Source organism: Hippoglossus hippoglossus, chromosome 22, assembly GCF_009819705.1.
Source record: "Hippoglossus hippoglossus isolate fHipHip1 chromosome 22, fHipHip1.pri, whole genome shotgun sequence".
NCBI lineage: Eukaryota > Metazoa > Chordata > Actinopteri > Pleuronectiformes > Pleuronectidae > Hippoglossus > Hippoglossus hippoglossus.
The window spans coordinates 23,719,845-23,739,685 of record NC_047172.1 but is presented as its reverse complement, the minus strand read 5'-3'; the positions used below and the strand labels follow the sequence as shown (position 1 = coordinate 23,739,685).

The 19,841-nt window shown below is 40.3% G+C and overlaps 1 protein-coding gene across 1 annotated transcript in view; it reads left to right on the top strand.

The window, feature by feature from the left end:
• The first annotated feature begins 5,758 nt into the window (after window positions 1-5,758).
• LOC117756144 (transcription regulator protein BACH2-like) overlaps window positions 5,759-19,841 on the top strand; it is a 40,289-nt gene continuing 26,206 nt past the window's right edge. Inside the window, exon 1 of the mRNA XM_034576500.1 lies at window positions 5,759-6,044. The gene's annotated coding sequence lies outside the window, so the exon portion shown is untranslated. The remainder of the gene's footprint in view (window positions 6,045-19,841) is intronic.

Genomic DNA, 19,841 nt, shown 5'->3' with positions numbered 1-19,841 from the left:
GAAACTGCATCATAGCCAATTTATAGTTTTATGATTTTCAAAAGTCCTAAAATCGTATTATTTCAACTTGCATCTTTCTGAGTAACAGGATCTTTCTGTCAAAGATAAAACAATTTAGGTTATTTTGAATTAGACATTTTTTTAACTCCGTGACAGAGTTTGTGTTTTCATCTGCGTTTATTTGTTAGTAGGATTACACAAAAACAACTTTTACCATGAAACTTGGTGGAAGGATGCAGTATGGTTCAGGGAAGAATCTGCAGATCCAGATCAGGAGGTAGATCCAGTATTGTTTTGATCACTTTCTTTAAGAATTCACATAATTATTGAAATCTTGCAATTTCAAACATAAAATACATTGATTTTAAAAATATATATATATCTTAGTGTGTTTAATTTCGCTATGGGTTTCACAACCTATACCAGAAATATGAGGAGCTGTCTACATTGCATGTACCTCAGCTGAGTCCCAATCCCTGACCCGTGCAGTGGTGAATTTATACATATGTGGTAGAATATGGTGGGTGACCTGGTAGGCGGTAGGGAGATGCATGTTTCCTGGTCTTTGGTGGTATAAAATTGACTATCATCTGCCCTTCACCCATCTTCACATAGGTTACAATTATCAGACAAGACTGTGAACCAAGGGCTCAGTGTATTCATCAAGCAATCGAACATTACTCTGAAAAAAGCTACCTGTGTAATTCTCTGTATCTCTCGATGCTTCTTTTCATGTACAATGCCTTAGAGTTTGGGTTACATAATTTTAGATGTTAGAGTTCATTCTCAGTTATAAGATTTGTACAAAAGCTTTTAATTGTAGTTAAGAATAGTAGTTTTTTTGTTTGGTTTCTGTAACTTCCATTTGGTTATTAATATGTTTTCTTTATAACAGGTCCAGCCCTCGCTATCTGATCATTCTGAGTATCACAATAAGGCATTTAAGTCATTAAGAAAACTCGACAGAAATTAGTCTATGAGTTTTGTTATTTGATCTCCAAATAATCTTCATAGATATTTGAGACAGTATTTCCTGGGGTGCAATTGTTGGCCTGTCTCTGTTCACACACACACTACACTGTAATAGTACATAAGGCCCATTGTTGAAATACTGTAAGTCTGTTAGAATCTTTTCATCACCAAAAGAATATCTAAAAATGCAGCAATATAACATTGCAATAGACATGTAATTTACTCAATTGTATTACAATCCTTGATCCATATACAGTATGTACAAAATCAGATGTTAGTCCTTTCTAATTTCAAGCTCAATTAATTTGTATGTTTTAATTGAGAGGTGACAACTGGATGAGGCAAAGCTGAGAGTGTTATTTTTAAACTGGGAAACAAATGAGGTGACACAACCTGTGCTGAAAACACAGCAGATAGAAGAGAGCAGGCTATTGGTGTTAATGGCCGTTTCCACTGGAGGTATGTGTCTGGTTTAAAAAAAGGACTGGATTCTCTTAGATGCAAGGCAGCAGTTTCCATAGCGATGCATGTTTTTTTTATAAATCCCAGTGCTCCCTTCAACAACAATTGGCACATGCTATCGTCACAGTTACGCACAGACATGCACGCAGGTAAGCACGTGCAGAAAAGCTTCTTGATAACAGGTTGGGCTGAATTAAGACCACACAGGACATCAGTAGTTTGTGACATTCAGCAGATTCATCTGATTTGTTAAAGAGTAAGAAAATATATGTGTGCTGACTGTCAGGAATTTGTCACCTCCTGCTGGTTCGAGCTTGTTGTTGAGTTAGGCAAGTCAGTACTCGAAGATTATTGCAATATGAGTTATAGAGATAGAATACATTAAAATAAGGCTATCTCATGGCCAAGAGCTGTTTCTATAGGAACAACCACCATTGACCTATTAAACTGCTTATTTTACCGACCATTTCAGGACTTTTGTATTTTTATCATGTAACATTCAAATACAGTGAGGATTCAGAAAGAATTTACACCGCTTCACTTTTTGCAAACTTTAATGAGTTGTAGATTTCTTTTAAATTGATAAAATTGCAATATTGCCCATTGATCTACACTAAATCATCGCCGCATGATAAAGTGTCAAAATATTTTTTGTTCTGCTTTTTGCTAATTTATTAAAAATCTGAAACTGAAATCTCTCATTTACAAAAGTAAGTTGTCCTTGAGACTTGTCTACAACCAAACTGAATTGACTGGACATAGTTTGGAAAGGCTTGTGCTTATGTGCATAGGGTGCCACAACTCATACTCCATGTCTGGATTTTCTAAGGTTTGAGCTCCACGTCCTGTCCATCCTACTCACCGAGTGAGAGCCTCCGGAGTTTCTGAGGTCTTTTGCCAGCTGGAACCCTAATGTCCGCAGAAATTCTAGAGGGGCTCAAGTGAGAACACAGCAGGAGATCTTCAGCAGGATACTCCATGAGCGAGTTGGGGGGTTGATGACCTTTCTGACATGCAACAGACTCAAAAATGAAAAAAAAAAGAACAAGAGCGCAAATATATCTGAATGAAAAGCAGTACCATACATGAAGAAGACACAAAGATGTCAAGGGAGTTTGTGGAGATGTGAACTGCCGCCAGTGTCGATGTGCTGTAAACTATGATGATCTCTGCAACAGAATCAATATCTTGCTCCATGTTTCAGTAGGGATCTGCTTTGCTGAGGACCAGTCATTCTAATCCCCGATGGCCCCTGCAAAATAAAAGGTTTCTGAAATTTACCAGCTGTTTGCCCATATTGTTTTCACACGTGCGCAAAGTTGCTCTGTGGACCATGGACACACTAGAGTTCTCACAGTAGCAGCAGATACTATTGTTATTTAGTTTATTCCTTCATTTACGTTTACATGTAAATTTACAGAATACAAATTATTCTAGGCTGCATCGGGATGAGTGTCACAGTGGGGATAACACATGGAATAGCTACACTATACTACCCCTCCTTATTAGTTTCAAAGGTTTAGTGAGTGCATGAATAAGGACTGAATTAATTGCTTGACCAATGTTTCACTTTGCCGCTTTTTATACGACCTACAATATACCCTAAACAGCTAGACTAGTCAGAACCTTGAAGACATCCAAAATTACCAAGAGATTAAAGTCCTGTAATGCCAAGTGGGCATTTTTCAACTTCACCTGCCTGGTCCTTTTGCCCTGGCTCTTGGAATGTCAACCCAGAAGCCCTCTCCTGCCAGTTTGAGGAGACGACAGGAGACATGCTCTCCGACAGGACATTATTTAGGGCCCCAGTTGGACTGAGGTCTATAAGCTGAATAGTGCCAGTCTTTTTTTCCTTCTGCTCCCAGTGAAAAGGCCAAACTGAACATGACAACCGAGAGGTAAAGATAAGCCTTTGATGTTTGATATCAAAGTACTAATCCCTGTGAAATCATTATTAAATTTTAATAGGATCACAGCTCTGTCTGTTTCAGCCACAGGTCTGTCTCCGATGCCTGGAGCCTATCCACAACATCTTTGCATCTCTTGTTTCCTATTTTAATGTCGTTATTTTTTTGTGCTATTTCATACTATTTGTTGTTATGATGCCCCCCCCAATATATAGATGAGAACTTGTTTCCAAACATCCAATCAAATGACTTTTGATTTAATATTTATTTGTATGTAGCAGTGACATGAGTGTTAGATGGTTCCACCACCTACTACACAAGACTCAGACTGAACAACAGTGCATATTATTGTTTTATGAAAGCAATCTGAGGACATTACTAACATTTAGATCATTTTTTCTTTGTCATTTCAACAGTATGAGACAACCTTGGATCCATCCAGCCCCTTTCAAATAAAGATCCCGCTATATAGGTGACCAAGACCCCTCACTATTGTGTATGCTTGTTTACACTGAACCCAACAAAGCTGGCATAGATCTGCCCCAGTGTGTGATTTTACATAGAATGCTGGCGTTCCAGAATCAGAGGCATGGCATGTAACACAACGGTTGGCGTCTGTCCCGCCATGCCGGCTCTCCCTTTTACACAGACATCAATCTGGCTCTGTGACTACCTCTGCCAAAGCAACAACCCCACCCCCAATCTGTGTTCAGACATTTTAGACATAACACCAATGTGGAATAAAGGTGCAGGATTCCCACCTTGAATGGGCTTGTAAAAAAGGGCCGCCTGGGAACATCACATCCCCCTGCTTAGCTGATCTTAGCTGTCAGAGGAGCTGTACAAATCAGTTCTGGCTATTTATAACATCTTGACATTGAGAATGTGGGCTGATCTGAATGCAGCCGCTCAGAATGAGGCCCAAGAGGTGCCTGTCTGTGGCAAACTGATAAAATGTAGCAGCTCTGCCAGTTCCCGCAGGATTATGCTCTGGATTAGAAACCGTACTGTACCTACTGTCCTGTTGAGAATGGCCTCAGTGCACTGCAGACAAGATATCATTATTCACTTGATCATATTTATATTTCTTTGTGTTATAGTCTGATTATAATGTAATGTTTTTTCAATAGATACTAGATAGATATGAATTATGTCCGTATTGTAATCAAATTGATTGATTTGATTATTTAATTCATAATAATGAATATATTATTATTTAAGTGTCTAAATAATTCAGTTAAAAGCTAAAAGTTAAATAATAATATCAGAGCACTCCCACTTCTTTTTTCCCCATATTAATCAGAATCTTGGACCTTTGTTCACATCTTAGACTTGTTACAGCAAAGAGGGATTGAAAACATGAACATTCTAGTAAGTGTTAATAGTGACACCTCAAAATGTCTGCTATGAAAAAGAGCAACTTCAGTAGACGTCTGGTAAACTGAACCTGGAGGCACACATTATACACACATGCAAAATAGAACTAGAGTACTAGTACTAGTACTACTTATAGTACTACAAAGCTAAGATTTAATAGGACATGCGACTCAATGTGACCTCAGAAATAAATGGGTAATAGGCATTTCCAGTAGCAGAGATTTTCACTTGTCAGTGACCCAACATGCACGACATTGGCCCCTGAAAGTGACTTGTCCCATCATTCATGTTTTTAATTACAATAACTTTAATTGAAATTCTCCTATTCTTCTGTCAAATCTCTGCACCACTCATGACTAAAAGTTAATTGAAGTTGTGAAGTTATACAATGTGTCTTTAATTCTTTTGCACTGTAGATAAATGTCTTTGTGAACAAAAGATCCACTGATCCTAGCTTTCCCTCCACATTTCTTGTGGACGCCTGCCTCCCAGTTTGCAGAGCCACTGTAGACTAAACACTAGATCAAATGGCAGACATTGGACTTATTGTGGATTCCTGATGAATTCAGAGGCGTTGTGGGTTTAAGTCTGCTGTTAACAGGTCACAGCAGTTTCTGACGTTTCTCCGGGGGTCTGTGTGGACATGAAAAGCCTCCTTGACTCCTTCGGAGGTTTTGATGGGACCACTTGAGGAGGTAACAAGGTTCTAACTCAAGGTTTCTGGCATGGTGTCCAGATGTCTCACCGAGCTCCAAAATATATGAATTTCACCTTTTTAAGTAAGTTAAGCTTAAGCTAAGCCAGAGATCAGTAAATGGATTGGATTAATCAATAACTAGTGATCATGTATGAATTGGCCATCTGTAATAGACGCATATATCTTGTTTTAAATGGTTGCTGTTGACACCTTTGGCTCAGGGTTTTAAGACACTTTCCTGACACAGCAGGGATGAGTGTGATGTCTGATCGGATGCATGTGTGACTGATGGATGAAATGTGCTGCAGAGCACAACATCTCCGCTGCATCGTCAAGGCAGGAGGCTCCATCGTCGTAGAGGAGCAGAGGGGGGCTTGGCCATTGTTGTGAATGAGGGCCAGCATGACGTCATGGAGCCAATGTCAACAATGCAGCTCCTGGAGGAGAAAAGGCGTTTCATCCTAACACACGCGCACGCACACACACACGCAGACCCACGGAGGATCTATCTACCACACACCGACTGATGCCGAGGGTCCATTAACAGCAGCAGTTGTGGCTGTCGGAGATTAGACACAATGTGGACTCGCTGGTTGTTCTGAGGATCAGCAGACGGGCAGGAAAAACAAGTAAGTCGCTCCCCGCGTTACAAACAATACGCGACCATTGCACGCTTGAACAAACTCGACCACGGGAGCCCCTTGTCAGCCGTGGGTTCGATGCTCGTGTGTCACTGGCTCCCCGCACTTGCTTTGTGTTGCAGCCTTTCTCTGGTTGAGTTGCTTTAACTCTCCGTTACTTGCCCACCTTTCGCTCCTTTTAACTCCCCGAGGTTACGGGGATGCTGCTGCTGCTGCTGCTGCGGTGTGTTAGCGACGTGCTGTTTGTTCCGCGCGGGGTTTCACGGCAGATACATGACAGAACAACGTGTCTGGATATTCCCGTCGAGGGGGGGGAACGGGCTCCAGCGTGTTGTGGAGCGATTATTAAGAACGAGCGTCGGTAGTAGCCGGCTGAATGGCCACGGTGCTTGTGTTGGTGTTGTCGTTGTGACAGAGCGCGCACACGTTGCGCTGGTTCCACAGGGAAGTTGTCGGTGTTTGCGGGCCATTTATGAGAATGAAGACATTCTAACGGAGCCGCGGTGGGCTGAAGCGGAGGGGGGCGGGGGCACATGTTTTTCACGGCACATACACTGAATGCTGCCACAACCGGGGCACGCGCTGCTGTCATGCTGGGGGAGGAAGCGGCTGCAGGACAAAGGACCCAGCCTCCCACCCCCTTATTCCCGCCCTCAGCACCACTAAGCACCCATATATATATTATATATACGCACACATGTGACGTTATATGCACTTATACATTATATTATTACATTATTCCATACTTATACGTCATATACGCCACAGCCATACGTATCTATACATATATGAGGATTGTATAAGCTGCGCTGCTGCCATTCACATATCATTACATAAAATGATATTAATAATATACAATAAACCACTTTGTTTATATAGCCTATTTCAAAACATCTGTTGCAAAGTGCGAGAGGACAAATAATACAACACATCAAAGACAGGAAGCAAATGAATACAGTGTTATTTAACATCAAAGACAGCAAATGATACAACACAAATGGTCTATTGAGGTCTTCTTTTCAGTGTAGCCCTCATACGTGTAGTACTTATAAATGTTTTGTTATTCAATCAACACTCATATTCCTTTATTATAAACCCTCTGCAATTCAGTGGCAGTTTGTATGGCTTGTTTAGTCCATTGTGTCCATGCCTTGTTGTAAAACAGATTAGCTTTTTATTTTCCTATCCTTCAGGCCATGAAGTCACTCTCCTCTTTTCCATCTTTCATTGCTCTCCTAATGGGGAAATAGCAACATCAAGCGAGAGTATTTTGGTTGTAATGGGGTGGGAGGACTCCTCTGTCTGTTCTCCACTGATTTACACACATTTCGGCTGAATGGCACAGATGAGAGTTGACTGAGGCCAATGAAATATTTACTGCTACCACTTTGCCTGCAGTCAGCTCTTGAGCAAAGACTTCTGAAATATTTGCTGTGAATATTAACTTCATAACCCAAAGGGATCATTTCCTGACAATACATAATAATTATAAGTGCATTTTACACATCAACTTCAGTTTACTTATCATGGGGGAGATAAAACCTTTCTTATCAAAACAGCTACAGCATAAAATACTGTATGTTCTGTGAAGTCAGAGAATAACTTTTACTATGGGTTGTATCAGCTTGGGCTTGGAGATATTCAAGTAAGTCAAACAAGAGATGGTCTTCAGGCCCATCATGGGAAGTGTAGCATTCACGTAACATTTTGGACCCAAATTATGGACGATAAGCAGAAGGTCCTGGCCACTGAAAATAATTTATTTAGTCTTTTTTGTTGGGTTTTTAAGGACAGGATATGTATACATTACAGTGGCGGCATTCATATATATAGGGAAAACTAGGAAATTTCAGTAGAATAAAAGTAGAACAACCGGAACCCCCTAAAAAAAAAAAAAAAGCGACAAGCAACAAATGAAATACAAAACAGAAATGGACATTGGCCGTGACACTGAGAGAACTTGATACATCAGGATGGGACTTTATCAACTCTTGTCAAGCATCTGAGGCAAATCAATCAGTTCACTTCTGTTGAATTGTCGATCACTTGTCAAGAAGTCGTTTCCATATTTTTAGGAAGACATTTTCTTTATTTGCATGTTTATATCGAAGGCTTTCCATGTGATTCGCATTGCCAAGCTCCCTCAGCCATTGATCGAATGTGGGAGACTAAGATTTCCATTGTTAAAGGGTTTTGCTAGCAGTGATGCAAAAAATGAAAAAAGAAAAAGCGGTAACACACACGTAAAAGACACCAATGAAGATGTTAAGAGAGTTTGTGGTGATAAGAGCCGACGCCGGTGTGCTGTAAACATGATCACAAGATCTATGCAGCAAAGTTAATACATCACTTCCTGCCTCTGCTGCACCCGGCATGCTCCACCTCTCACCTGAATAACATGGAGGAACCTCCCGCTGCGGTGTGTGAAAGGCAATCTATGGTCAACTACATAGCCAATTGTCCATATTTAACCTGGAGGTCATGACTGAAAACAGCTATTGGGAAACCTGCTTTAAACTAAACACTTAAAAGTGATAACACAGATAATTTAAGTCCCAGGGACCATTTTGGTCATTTAAGTCAGCAGATGTTTATTGTACTGTTCTGAGGACTTTTACAACTTTGACCTAACTCAATAAACTCACATTGTCTTCCCACACATGTGAATAGCGCAGAGCGTAAACCATTCTAACTGGCGTAAAGCATGTAGGAGCATTTCATTATTGGTGTGGAGACACACGCTGGAAGGAGAGGAACCGCTCTGCATGGTCTGTAGGTCTTCCACGCTCTGCACCTTCAGGGATCCAGACAATTCTGATGTCTGGACCTGGCCTCCACTTCCTCCAGCTTTGCTTTCATGTATCTGCCGTCTGTTTTGAGAGAGCTGCACAGCGACTCCAATTCATCAATATGGCTGTTGTCGTTGTTGACGCCAGTTTCAAGTGACTGGAGCCGCTCCCTTGTCTACGCAACATCCAATTGGACTGTTGAATTTTAAATGATAAGTTGATAAATGTATCTTCTAGGTTTATGTTCATGACATTCATGTATGCCTTTAGGAGATCTGATGGCGAGGGTTCAATGGCTGCCGGCTGCATCTTCTGGATTTTGACTGGCTCGTCTTGGTCAAAGCTGGAGTCAGACATTGTATCTTTCGGTGTTGATTTATCAGTCTTTCGCGTTGTAGGTTTAGGAGCCATCGTAAGCAGGATTTATTTCGCAAACTCGAAAAAATAACTGTGTTCATGGTTGGTTATTTGCCGAGACAACTTTCTGTACTTCTACTCCATTGCGTGTCCAGCCACACCCCAAAAGCTTTCATTTATTTATCTCTTGTTATGTCTCTTCCCCTAGCTTTATGGAAACACAGGAATGCCAATTTAAGTTTCTTTAAAAGAGGACTGTAAGGCATCCAATGTGACTATTGAGTACAAAATAAAAGCACAACCCTGCAAACTCCCTCACTGAAATTCTTGATACTGAGACTGGAAAGTAAAAGTAAGACAAAAAAATAAAAAAATAAAAGTGTAACACATATATGCTTTAAATTGATGATCCTAGTTAATTATTAATATTTAAGAGCCCTTTGTGTGCATAGTAGATTGCATACGTGTCAGTGGCGTGCTGTCCAGACAAGCAAGCCAAAGCCCAAAATAGACATCAATAAGACGAGACCAAAGTGGAAGCTACGTCTTTACCGACGTCTGATCTCATAACACGTTCTGTGCCTTAAATGATGTGATGTTGCTTGTTTACATTCATTCTGTAATTTACTGCCCTCTTGTGGTGGCAGCAGGCTGTCGACTCTGAAAGCTAGCTTGTCTACCAGCTGGTGCTCCTCATCATTTTTGTCATTTTCGTGGATGTGACCGTGTTTCGGAAAAATATTCCTTGATCAGCTCCCTGACAAACCAACCAACAAACAAAAGGAAAAGGGGTCGAAAACAAACACAATCCACTCATATGTTCTCTTACTCCTGGTCCGAATACATAGAAACTGGCCTTGAGCCTTTGAAAAGGACCCCAACAGTCTTTTCTTCCTAAGTGTCAAAAGGCAGCAGTCACGGGTAAACAAGCATTGTACACTGTAGTCCATTTTTAGTAGGTCTCCACTCAGACACATCCACAACAGCATATAAATTGTTTTTGTTTACAGCACATCGACACCGGCGTTGGCCCTTATCACCAAAAGCTGTCATGACATCTTCATTCGTGGCACCACCTTCTCATCCAGTATTTTTTGTATTCTTTTTTGTGAATCCTACGGAGGATCTCCTGCTGTGTTCTCACAGTGTTCTCCTTCGGACATTCTGTGGGGTTTTCACTAGGTGGCTGGCCAGAGAATGTCCACAGAAAGTCTGGAGGCTCTCACTTGGACATTTTGCGTTCACACATACAACCCCTCCGGAGAATGTCTGGAGGATGTCCCTAGTTAGTTCAGTGCATAGCTTGTGATTCATCATCTCTGTGTAAGATGTGTAGTAAGTTTGACAACGTTGAGACAGAATAGTGTTAAACACGTAGTGCAGCTGCTTAAAGGAATATTTGAGTGCTTAAGTTTTGTGAATAGCGAGTTGGCAAGAGAGAGCGTGAGGAAAGTGACTGGAGTAGAGAGATAGAAGTTAGCAGTATATCATGTGTATGTGCAGTTCAGGCTGATAGTCCAAAAATACATGTCCTGGCTACAGATGTGCTCTTGTGTACTCTGGTCCACCATCAACAACTGCTGTCAAATTTGACTATGAGAAAAGTTTCAGTGTAGTTCACGCATTTACCCACCACTGCTATCTTTCAACGAACCCATATGAACTCACATATTTTTCACCACTGTCACACTGGTCTGCCTCCCTTCTGTGAGAGACCTCGGTCAGTAACACTGCACTCAGATGCGCTGGTCCACCTCACAATTATAAGATAACCAACTGTGTGTTGACTTAATTACACCGCACTGATGTTTCAAAGGTGTTGTAAGCAGCTGAATCGTGTATTGATCTGGTTTGTTGAGGGGTGGGGAGGTAGGGCTCTGCATCTGAGGTTGGTTTAAAAACAATGTGACTATAGCATGTTTGCAAACAGGAAAAGAGCGAGAGCATGGGGAGGCATGCATTGATGTGTTTGGTAAGCACAGAGCATGTCGTACCATGTATTCATGTCATGTGGGGGTGTGTGTTGGGGTGGTGGTGTTATAGAGTCTTTGAACTAGCATTGCTTAAAGCTTTGAGCAAGTTTTCTTTCTTCTTCAGTCGACAGTTCTCAACATCTCGCACTATTAACACTTGGTGAGGTAACCAGCTCTGACACACCCACAGACTAGAGTCTGTAAAAACTAACCTGTTGGTGAGCTGGGAAATTAAAGCATTAGAACATAAACACCAAACAGTAGTAGTAGTAGCATGATGTCATGAATGATATCTTCAGATGTCTTGTTCATTTCAATTTTCTTAATTACGGAGAAAAAACAAGTCCTCACATTTGAGAGGCCACCAATATTTAGTGTTTGTTTGCTTGATAAAGGTTAACATTAGACATCTGCAGTAATATCTGAATCATGCGATCACAATGTTAAAATAAACCATTTCACAACTCCAAACTGCGGCAGCAACAACAACCGGACATGTCTATCACTTTTAGGTGTCCCCTGGAAACACTTCCGTTGTCGTTTTCTGTAATTGCAGCGCGTTTCTGTAATTGCAGCGCGTTTCTGTAATGTGTTGTGTTGTGCGTAATGTGTTGTGTTGTCAAATTGATTGTGTTTTGTCTACTTGCATGTGTTTTCTTAAGTTGCTGTGTGTTGAGCTCTCAGGGCCACCGTACTATACAAATAAAATTGAATTGAATAACTTATAAAGCCTACTAATGGAAATGATAATGATATTCTGATAAATCTGATTGTATTTATCAATACAACTGGTGGACATAGAAGAGATGCCTTTGCATTATGAAGAAACAGGGAAAATAAGGAATTTGGACTAATGGTGTCCTTATGGAGTTGCAGATCATGCCTCTCAGTAAATGACTCTAGCTAGAGACACTGCCATGCCTTACAATGACCACTAGGGAGCAGATGGATGAACCTGGACTGACTGAATGAGATGAGAGTCTGTGTCTCTTTGAGGGCTCTACACAGGAGCGGGTGTGTGAACGTCAGATACTGAGGCAGTTTGTCAAAACAACATCTCCATGGCTCCGTGTTGTGTTTGATTTGCAGAACAAAACAATCAAAGTTCAATCTGATGAAGAGAGCTTGTTTTGTTCTTGCAAAATGTTCCTCTTCTCAAGCTGCTTTCTAAATTACTTCAAAAACTGTGTCAAACAGCTGCATAATTCAGACTCTGCAGCTCTGGTACATGTGTGTTTACAGATGTGCAGGTGAAGGAAGTGTTGACCACCACGTGTGTGAGCAAGGGTAGTGAGTACAGACTGACCGAGACCTAAGCAAGGATTTCTGTTTGTTCTCCCTTGCTTGTCTTTAGTGTGATTTATTTATCCTCTAAGAATGGCTCTGACCACTCTGATATATTAACTGATTGAGTATTTATAATCAATAAATAAACAGTATGAACAATTTCAAGTGTTCAAGTGATAATACATTTTGTTTATCATTTGTTGTCATTATTAAATTATAAAATGTCATCAAATTAAAAATAAATACACAACAACCTGTTATCATCATGAAATATCAATTCTCTCTTATCTCAGTTAGACAGCACAGCAACCACCATGGCTGAGTTTAAGCATTTCATGAGCAAGATTCAGTTAAAATAGCAGCTCCATTTACATTAACATTTTAAAAAAAAAATTGTTTCCATATGTTGTTGAAATTAGCAGTCTTGAAGTCTATTAGAGTGGAATCTGCTCTAGTATTATACTATTGAAACCAGATTGTGGGTCTGGGCCGGACTTAGAGCTACTTTTCCAAAGATCGTGTATATGGATGTAGCACTAGGCCTACGTCCACACTCATACATTTCAGTTTTAAAATACATAACTTACGTCTATATGAGTTTTTGATCCTTTAAAACACCAGGATTGCGTTTTAGACTAGACAGGCAGAAAGTGAGACTTGAAAATAACTGAGCAGGCAACCACATTTACATCCAAATTGGATTTTATCCATTAGAAGCGGTAAATACAACATGGATAATAAATTACAAACATTGCAGATCCAGCTTGTTATCAGTCCACGAAAAAACTTTTTTTTTTCTTATACTGGCACACACAGCAACTGTATATGAATGGTCAAGTGACATGCATTTTCAGGTGGGTAAGTATAGACAGTAATTGTTACTGATTCAGAGGTAAAATGCTTTTTGTTTTCCTTTTAAAGACGATGTCAGACTCAGAACATGATCATTATTGGTCTCACTCTATTCACTTCTGGTGGTAACCATCTGGTCTGTTCCTGTTTGGAAAGATATTTATATTTATGTGTAGAGCAAAGCCTGTATTGGTATAGCATGTGCATGCATGTGTTCCTATGGAAACACTACATGTTAATAAAATAATTTAACACTGTAACCCTCCCCCCCCCCCCCCCACCCCTCCCTCCCTGGTTTGTGTTATCAGTGTAATAGCCATGTCCATCATAGTGTCCTACTGTCTGTCTATTGTGTTCCTGATACCAGTAATTAAATAAGTGCTATTTTCCAAAGAAATTCAAACAAAATTACCAACTATATAACCAGGACATTTCTCATCATTACTTCCAGCTCTCGTTGCCCTGAGCAGTGTTGGCATTCCTGGTTTATCTGGTCCATAATCTTGCCACAGATCTGGCAACCCATCTGGCATGGCTGGCGGTCATTGGTTTAGACAGGGTGGCAGATGGTGAGATAATGGTCAGCTGTTTGGGGCATTGCTTAAATCAACATATTCCATGTAAGGTTTACTCTGCTTAAGCTAAATCTGTTGTTTAGTCCACAGAACTTCAAATCAGAGTGTCTGAGGGACTGTTACGCTCGGCCAAGGAGAAACCTGGGCATAACATAAGTTTGGCTCCCATCTTTCCCCAATCCCAAGGATGACCAGTGCCAAAGCAAATTCGCAGTCCAGAACAAAAGTGATTTATTTTATAAATCAGTTCGACAAAGCGTCAGGAAGAGCACAGCTCACCAACTAACTAACCTATATCCAAAAGTAACGGGGAAGAAATACAGGGATCCCACCTGTGTCCCTAACATAAACAGGAGTAAAGATTTACAAAAACAAAAGGGCTTCTCACCCCTACAATTACCAGGGCTGCTCCGAGTATTATTCACAGGCTTTGAACAGAAGATACAACGAAATCGGCACGGTCGTGTTGGGAGCCAGGAAAAAGGTTAAGGCAAACCGTCATCGAAAGGTGACTTTTTAAAGTCAGCTCCATCAGCCTGCACTCCAATCACCAACCGGCCCTGAAACTCAGACACAGGAAAAACAACAGAACAGGGTGAACAGCACAACCCTTAGGCAGGGAGGGAGAACACCATAAAACTCACACATTATGACTCAGAGTCATAACAGGGACACAGCTAATGCAGAATGACAAATAAATGGCAAGGTGTGCTGAGAGAACAATAACAGACACATGCTCTGATCCATCACTGGCTGGTATTTTCTTGCCACGTCAGACTGTGCTGTAATTGAGTCTGATCATTGTGCTCGATGCCATGATAACATTTCATCCTAAGGAACCTCAGCAGGATCAGTTGAAATCAACCACACCTCCAAAACAGAAAAAACTCTAGCTATCAGTCTATAAAGAATATGGCAGTCTAATCAGCAGCCCTCAAAACCACCAATATGGGGTGTTTATTCCCACCTTCTCCACAAAGATGCATTAGTTCTCGTTTTTCTCCTGCTCAATCAAACTATTTGATGGAGAACTGTGCACATGGTGCAGCTGAGTGTTTAGTCGAGTACATTTTTGGTCTGAGTGGAGCCATTGAAGCAATTTGTGAGCTGATGTAATATTACCAATGAAGCTGCAAAGGCTGCTTGATGTTGTGGAGGTTCCACCTGTCGAGACAGATTAACACATGCTCTCACATTCATCTCCATATCTACTGCTGAGGGAAGACATGGCTGCGACTTTGATATGATGCAATTGCAATTGTTTTCTTTGAAGGATTACAGCAGTCGGGTTGATAAACAAGAACTCTGCCATGCTTTGCAAACACGTGGCTGGCTTTAATGTATATCCGATATATAACAGTGCAAGGTACAATGGTAATGTGAGTGTGTTGTCACAGGATACTGTACACCAAGGCACCACATGGCTGTTCATAGCCTTCTCTTTGTGGCTGCATTGTACCACTTTGTAGGCCTATTTGTAAATTATTATTTGTACAAACTACAAGTTCCGACAAGTTTAATTTTTTTATAACTCAAGTTCACTTTTCAGGAAACTTTAAATTGACCAATGGTGCTTGAGAATCCAAAACAATGGAATCTATCATGGCACTGTGTTGCACCATCCACTGTAGTATAAACTGCTTCACAAAAGAGGATTTGTCCACAGTTATGCGATAGTCACCAGGGCAAAATTAAATCAAATATGTGAATTTATTACTGTCCTATTAGAAACCAAACTAATGAGGCTGCTAACTAACCATTAGCAAACTCATGCTCGGAAAGCTTCTCTCTCCATTTCAATAACTCTATTGAATGAGATGATGAACCGTACTGCTAGGAGTTAGTAAACCACTAAGTACAGAGAAAAATAGGGGAAGAGTTATTGTGACTGACGAGACCTAGCATGCTCCATGCTAACTCACATATCACCAGTCAGCTTGCCAAATAGCCCTTCGTGTAGCTTCTAACTGCCTTAAAATTGCATTGTGTATACTGTTTTCACGAGAAGAGTCCTCTTGTGGTAATCATGGCCTAAGAATATACTGAAACCTCACTGTCCACAAGCACAAGGTGTGATGCTGAAAGGCCACAGAAGCACATTTTTCATCGGATGATAGTTCATATATTATAACTTAATCACTCAGAGTTGATATTACTAATAGCCTATAGTTCTGCAATATCAACATAGTATTGTAAAAGATAGACTGGGGGTTGATTCCCAGCTCTTCCAGTCTGCATGTTGAAGTGTCCATGAGCTAGTCACAGAACTCCAACTTGCCCTTGAAGATGTGCCATGAATGAGTTTTTAGGGTGTGAGTGTGACCTGTAGTGTGAAGCACGTTAATGGTCCATACGATTAGACATACTTTATATAAATTCAGTCCATTTGCTCCATTTCAATTTTATTTGGCTGCCTTCCCATTGTGGTGAATTTTGATTTCTGGAGCAGTCCATCCCGGGCATGACTCATACAGCAAAAAACTAACTTCACTTTCCCTGAAACCCAACAAGCCTGATCCACTATACTCTTAATGGCCCTGCAGCCTAAGGCAGAGTGATGTCAGCTCAGGCTCCCAGCTGAAAGGAGGGAATGGAAGTGTCAGGAAACACGGATGACCATAGAGGAACTCCCTTGGGAGGGAAAGTCGTCTTCTGCTACATCCTTAACCATCAAACGTGAAATAAAATCCAGGGGATGGCTTCTCAAATGTTATTGGGTTAATAATGGCAGTGACGTCACCACAATATTCAGTGTGACAACAGGAGGAGATGTCAGGAGAATGATATGCCAACAGAACATCCGCTGAGTCTACGGATGAGATCACCATCTGAGTCACCCCAGCATCTCTTGCTGTAGTGTTATGTGTTATAAATACAATCGCACAAAGCTGCTCATGGTTTCCCTGCAGTGCAAGACATCTGAAACACTGAAAGAATTCAGTGTATTTCACGAGGGTTAATCTGTCCTCCATGGAAACTTTGTGGGCGTCTTGCAGCCCACATGTGTACTTTCATTTTACGCCTACACACACACTGTGTTGCCTTGTGCAGAAGATGAAATAATCCTTCGCTGAACATCCATGCCTTTATGACTCACTTGGCATTTGAGAGCTTGTGTAACCTCTCAAAAATGATTAACTTATTGCACAGTTTTGATGTGACACATTAGGCCTTGCACCAGGCATGAACATACTATATAATGGATATAATATATCTACACTGGCCACTATTTAATAGCATGGCGATCTTTGTGTGACTGGACATGCTGGTGAATGACTGATGCTGGTTATTTTCATGTGGAAAAGAAAGTGCAAAGAGCAGTTTACAACTCACACTGTTGACTTGTGCTGAAAGGCACTGAATAGTGGAGTTTCCTCTTAATGCAACAGAGCTCATCTCTGTTCATCTCCAGTTTAACAGCCCTGTGACACATATTGTCCAGGAAGGAAAGCATTTTTGACCCAGAATGTTAATTATTTCATTAAGAAGCTTGTGATAGATAAGGAGCATCAAATATGACTTGCTGTTATTGATTATTATAAATATAAAACTAAACGGTGTTCCTCACAAGACCACAAATCCTATTATATTAATTCACACAAAATATATGAAATAAAACGAAAATGATAGTGATGTAAAAAAAATATATATCCTCGTCAGAAGTGGGGAAAAATGTGACAAAATACGTTTGGTGGTGGCAGCTATGAGGTTAAAAAAGGGGTTAATTTGATGGGAAACATAGATGTGCTCAGCCCATTTTATCTTCTAACAGTCCCCTGGCATTGCATTATAATCTCCTCACATTCCTTTTAGGAAACAAACTAATTACTAAGGTATTGATAATTCTTGATTTAAAAAACAGAACAGGGTACACTACTTTCAAGAGATCATAATAAACAATTGACTAAAATCAGTTTTGATATATGAATAGGGACTACTGCTACTTTTGTATGAGCTGAATCATACATGAAATTTAAGCACGCAAACACACGAAACACAAAATTGCTCTTTATATCTGAGATGTTCGGTGATGCTCTTTCCTAAATGATGCTTCTGAAACCAAGCAGGAGTGAGACTTGAGCTGCTGTTTGATTGTGATAAATGTGTATAAAGTGTGTTCGTTTTAGCACTGAGATGAAAACAAAGGCAATAACTAGGAAAAAGCCAGAAGCAGGCATCATAAAATGTTGAGATGTTTTTAACCGAACACTTAAAGGATCAGTATTAGCCAAAATAAACCCAATCAAATTGCGATCCTTTCTTGTTTGTCCACCACAGCCCGTTAATGTTGCGAAGCTGCACTCCTTTATTGCAGCCTGGTTTGATAGTTTGAGCATTTTGCTGCATATGAGAGTGAAAGAGAATGTGACAGCTAATAACTACTCTCTGACACCTTTGCTTGACACCATTGGCTGGTCTTATCAGCTGTTGATAATTATTCTGTGAGTAACATCAAGCCAAATTTAACCTTATCTGTTGCATCCTCTCTGAGTGTTTTTGTAGTTCCAACAACTCCTACCTGATCAAGTCATGTGAATTTTGCATCAAAGTTACCTTCTTTCAAGTAATTCTCATTCAGATCATAATAATTTAAAATGATCAATGTCATTTTTGTAATTATTTTCATTAGGAAGCTTGTGAAAGATAAGGAGCATCAAATATGACTTCAACACGTAGATTTGAAGAAAGTAAAAGCACCATTAAAATAAAATTTGATCCATGCTGGCGGGTGATCTGCTGAGCCTTGTTAAACTGAAACCACCCGCATAGGACATTGTTAGAAGTGAAGCAAAAGCACCTGCAATAAAGCAGTAATACATTTTTACAGGTTCATTTTTACAAAAAATTAAAGAGTGGAGCAAAGTGAGCTAAAGGAGGAGTTCAATTGAAGCACAGTACTTTTGCGCTGCACCAGTAAAGTGCAGACAAACAGTTTGAGCAAGATAAACTACAGCAGCAATCAAATTGTGGGTCAAAATCGCCACCAGATCATTTGGATAAATGTGATCATTTTTAATTTTACAATATCAGACTGAGACACAGACATTCACACAACAATGCTGGTGCATTAGGTTTATGAAATAGTAGACATGTAATATATGAAGAAAATAACCGCAGCTAAGTAAATTATTCAAACTTAATATAAGCCACACATGTGAACAGTAATACAGCAAATTCATTTGATAAAAAACATTGACTATAAAATCATTTTCTGCTTTAATTTTACTATATTTATTGTAGTAAATTTCCTAAAAATGTTTTGGGTTGTCCTATACAGTTTCAGTCTTCCCCAAATAAAGTGGGTTAGTTGCCTCATTCTCATCACACCTTAACCTTAATGTATTAGCTATAACCCCAACATTTCACACACAGATATTCTTAAAAGCAAGAAGTTTTAAAAAAGGCTGTCATTTAACAGAATCAGAATGATCCAATATCAGTGTTCTTGTCTGGAGAGCACGCATGAAAGCAGTTAAATGTCTTAGTACATTCTTCCAGAACCTCTAAGGAGGGAAAGTGCTCCTCTCACGTTTACAAATGGTCTCCTGATGGAAGCAGATTAGACCTGCGAGTGCTCTGAATCAGTGTTGAATGACCCACATGCAGTCTGCAGTGCTCTTGTGTGTGTGCGTGCATGTGTGTGCACTTACAGGATAGAAGGTGAAGTTATTGATGGAGAGGTCGAAGGCATGAGATACAAAGTACCTAGGTCAGCTATTCAGCTTCTATAGATTGTAACTTAATCGCTAGTTAAACACACACACACAGAATGCAGACATTGTCCTTACCCCTTCCTGCTCATACCAATACATGTTTCCTTCCTCAATAAATGGTGTGCCATCTCCTAGCAGTCCACTTATAATCCCTCCCTCCTGCACCAGGCCACTTGCCCTTCACACATATCTATAATGGTCCTCTGACATATGGTCAGGGCAGCTTATACATTCTGAG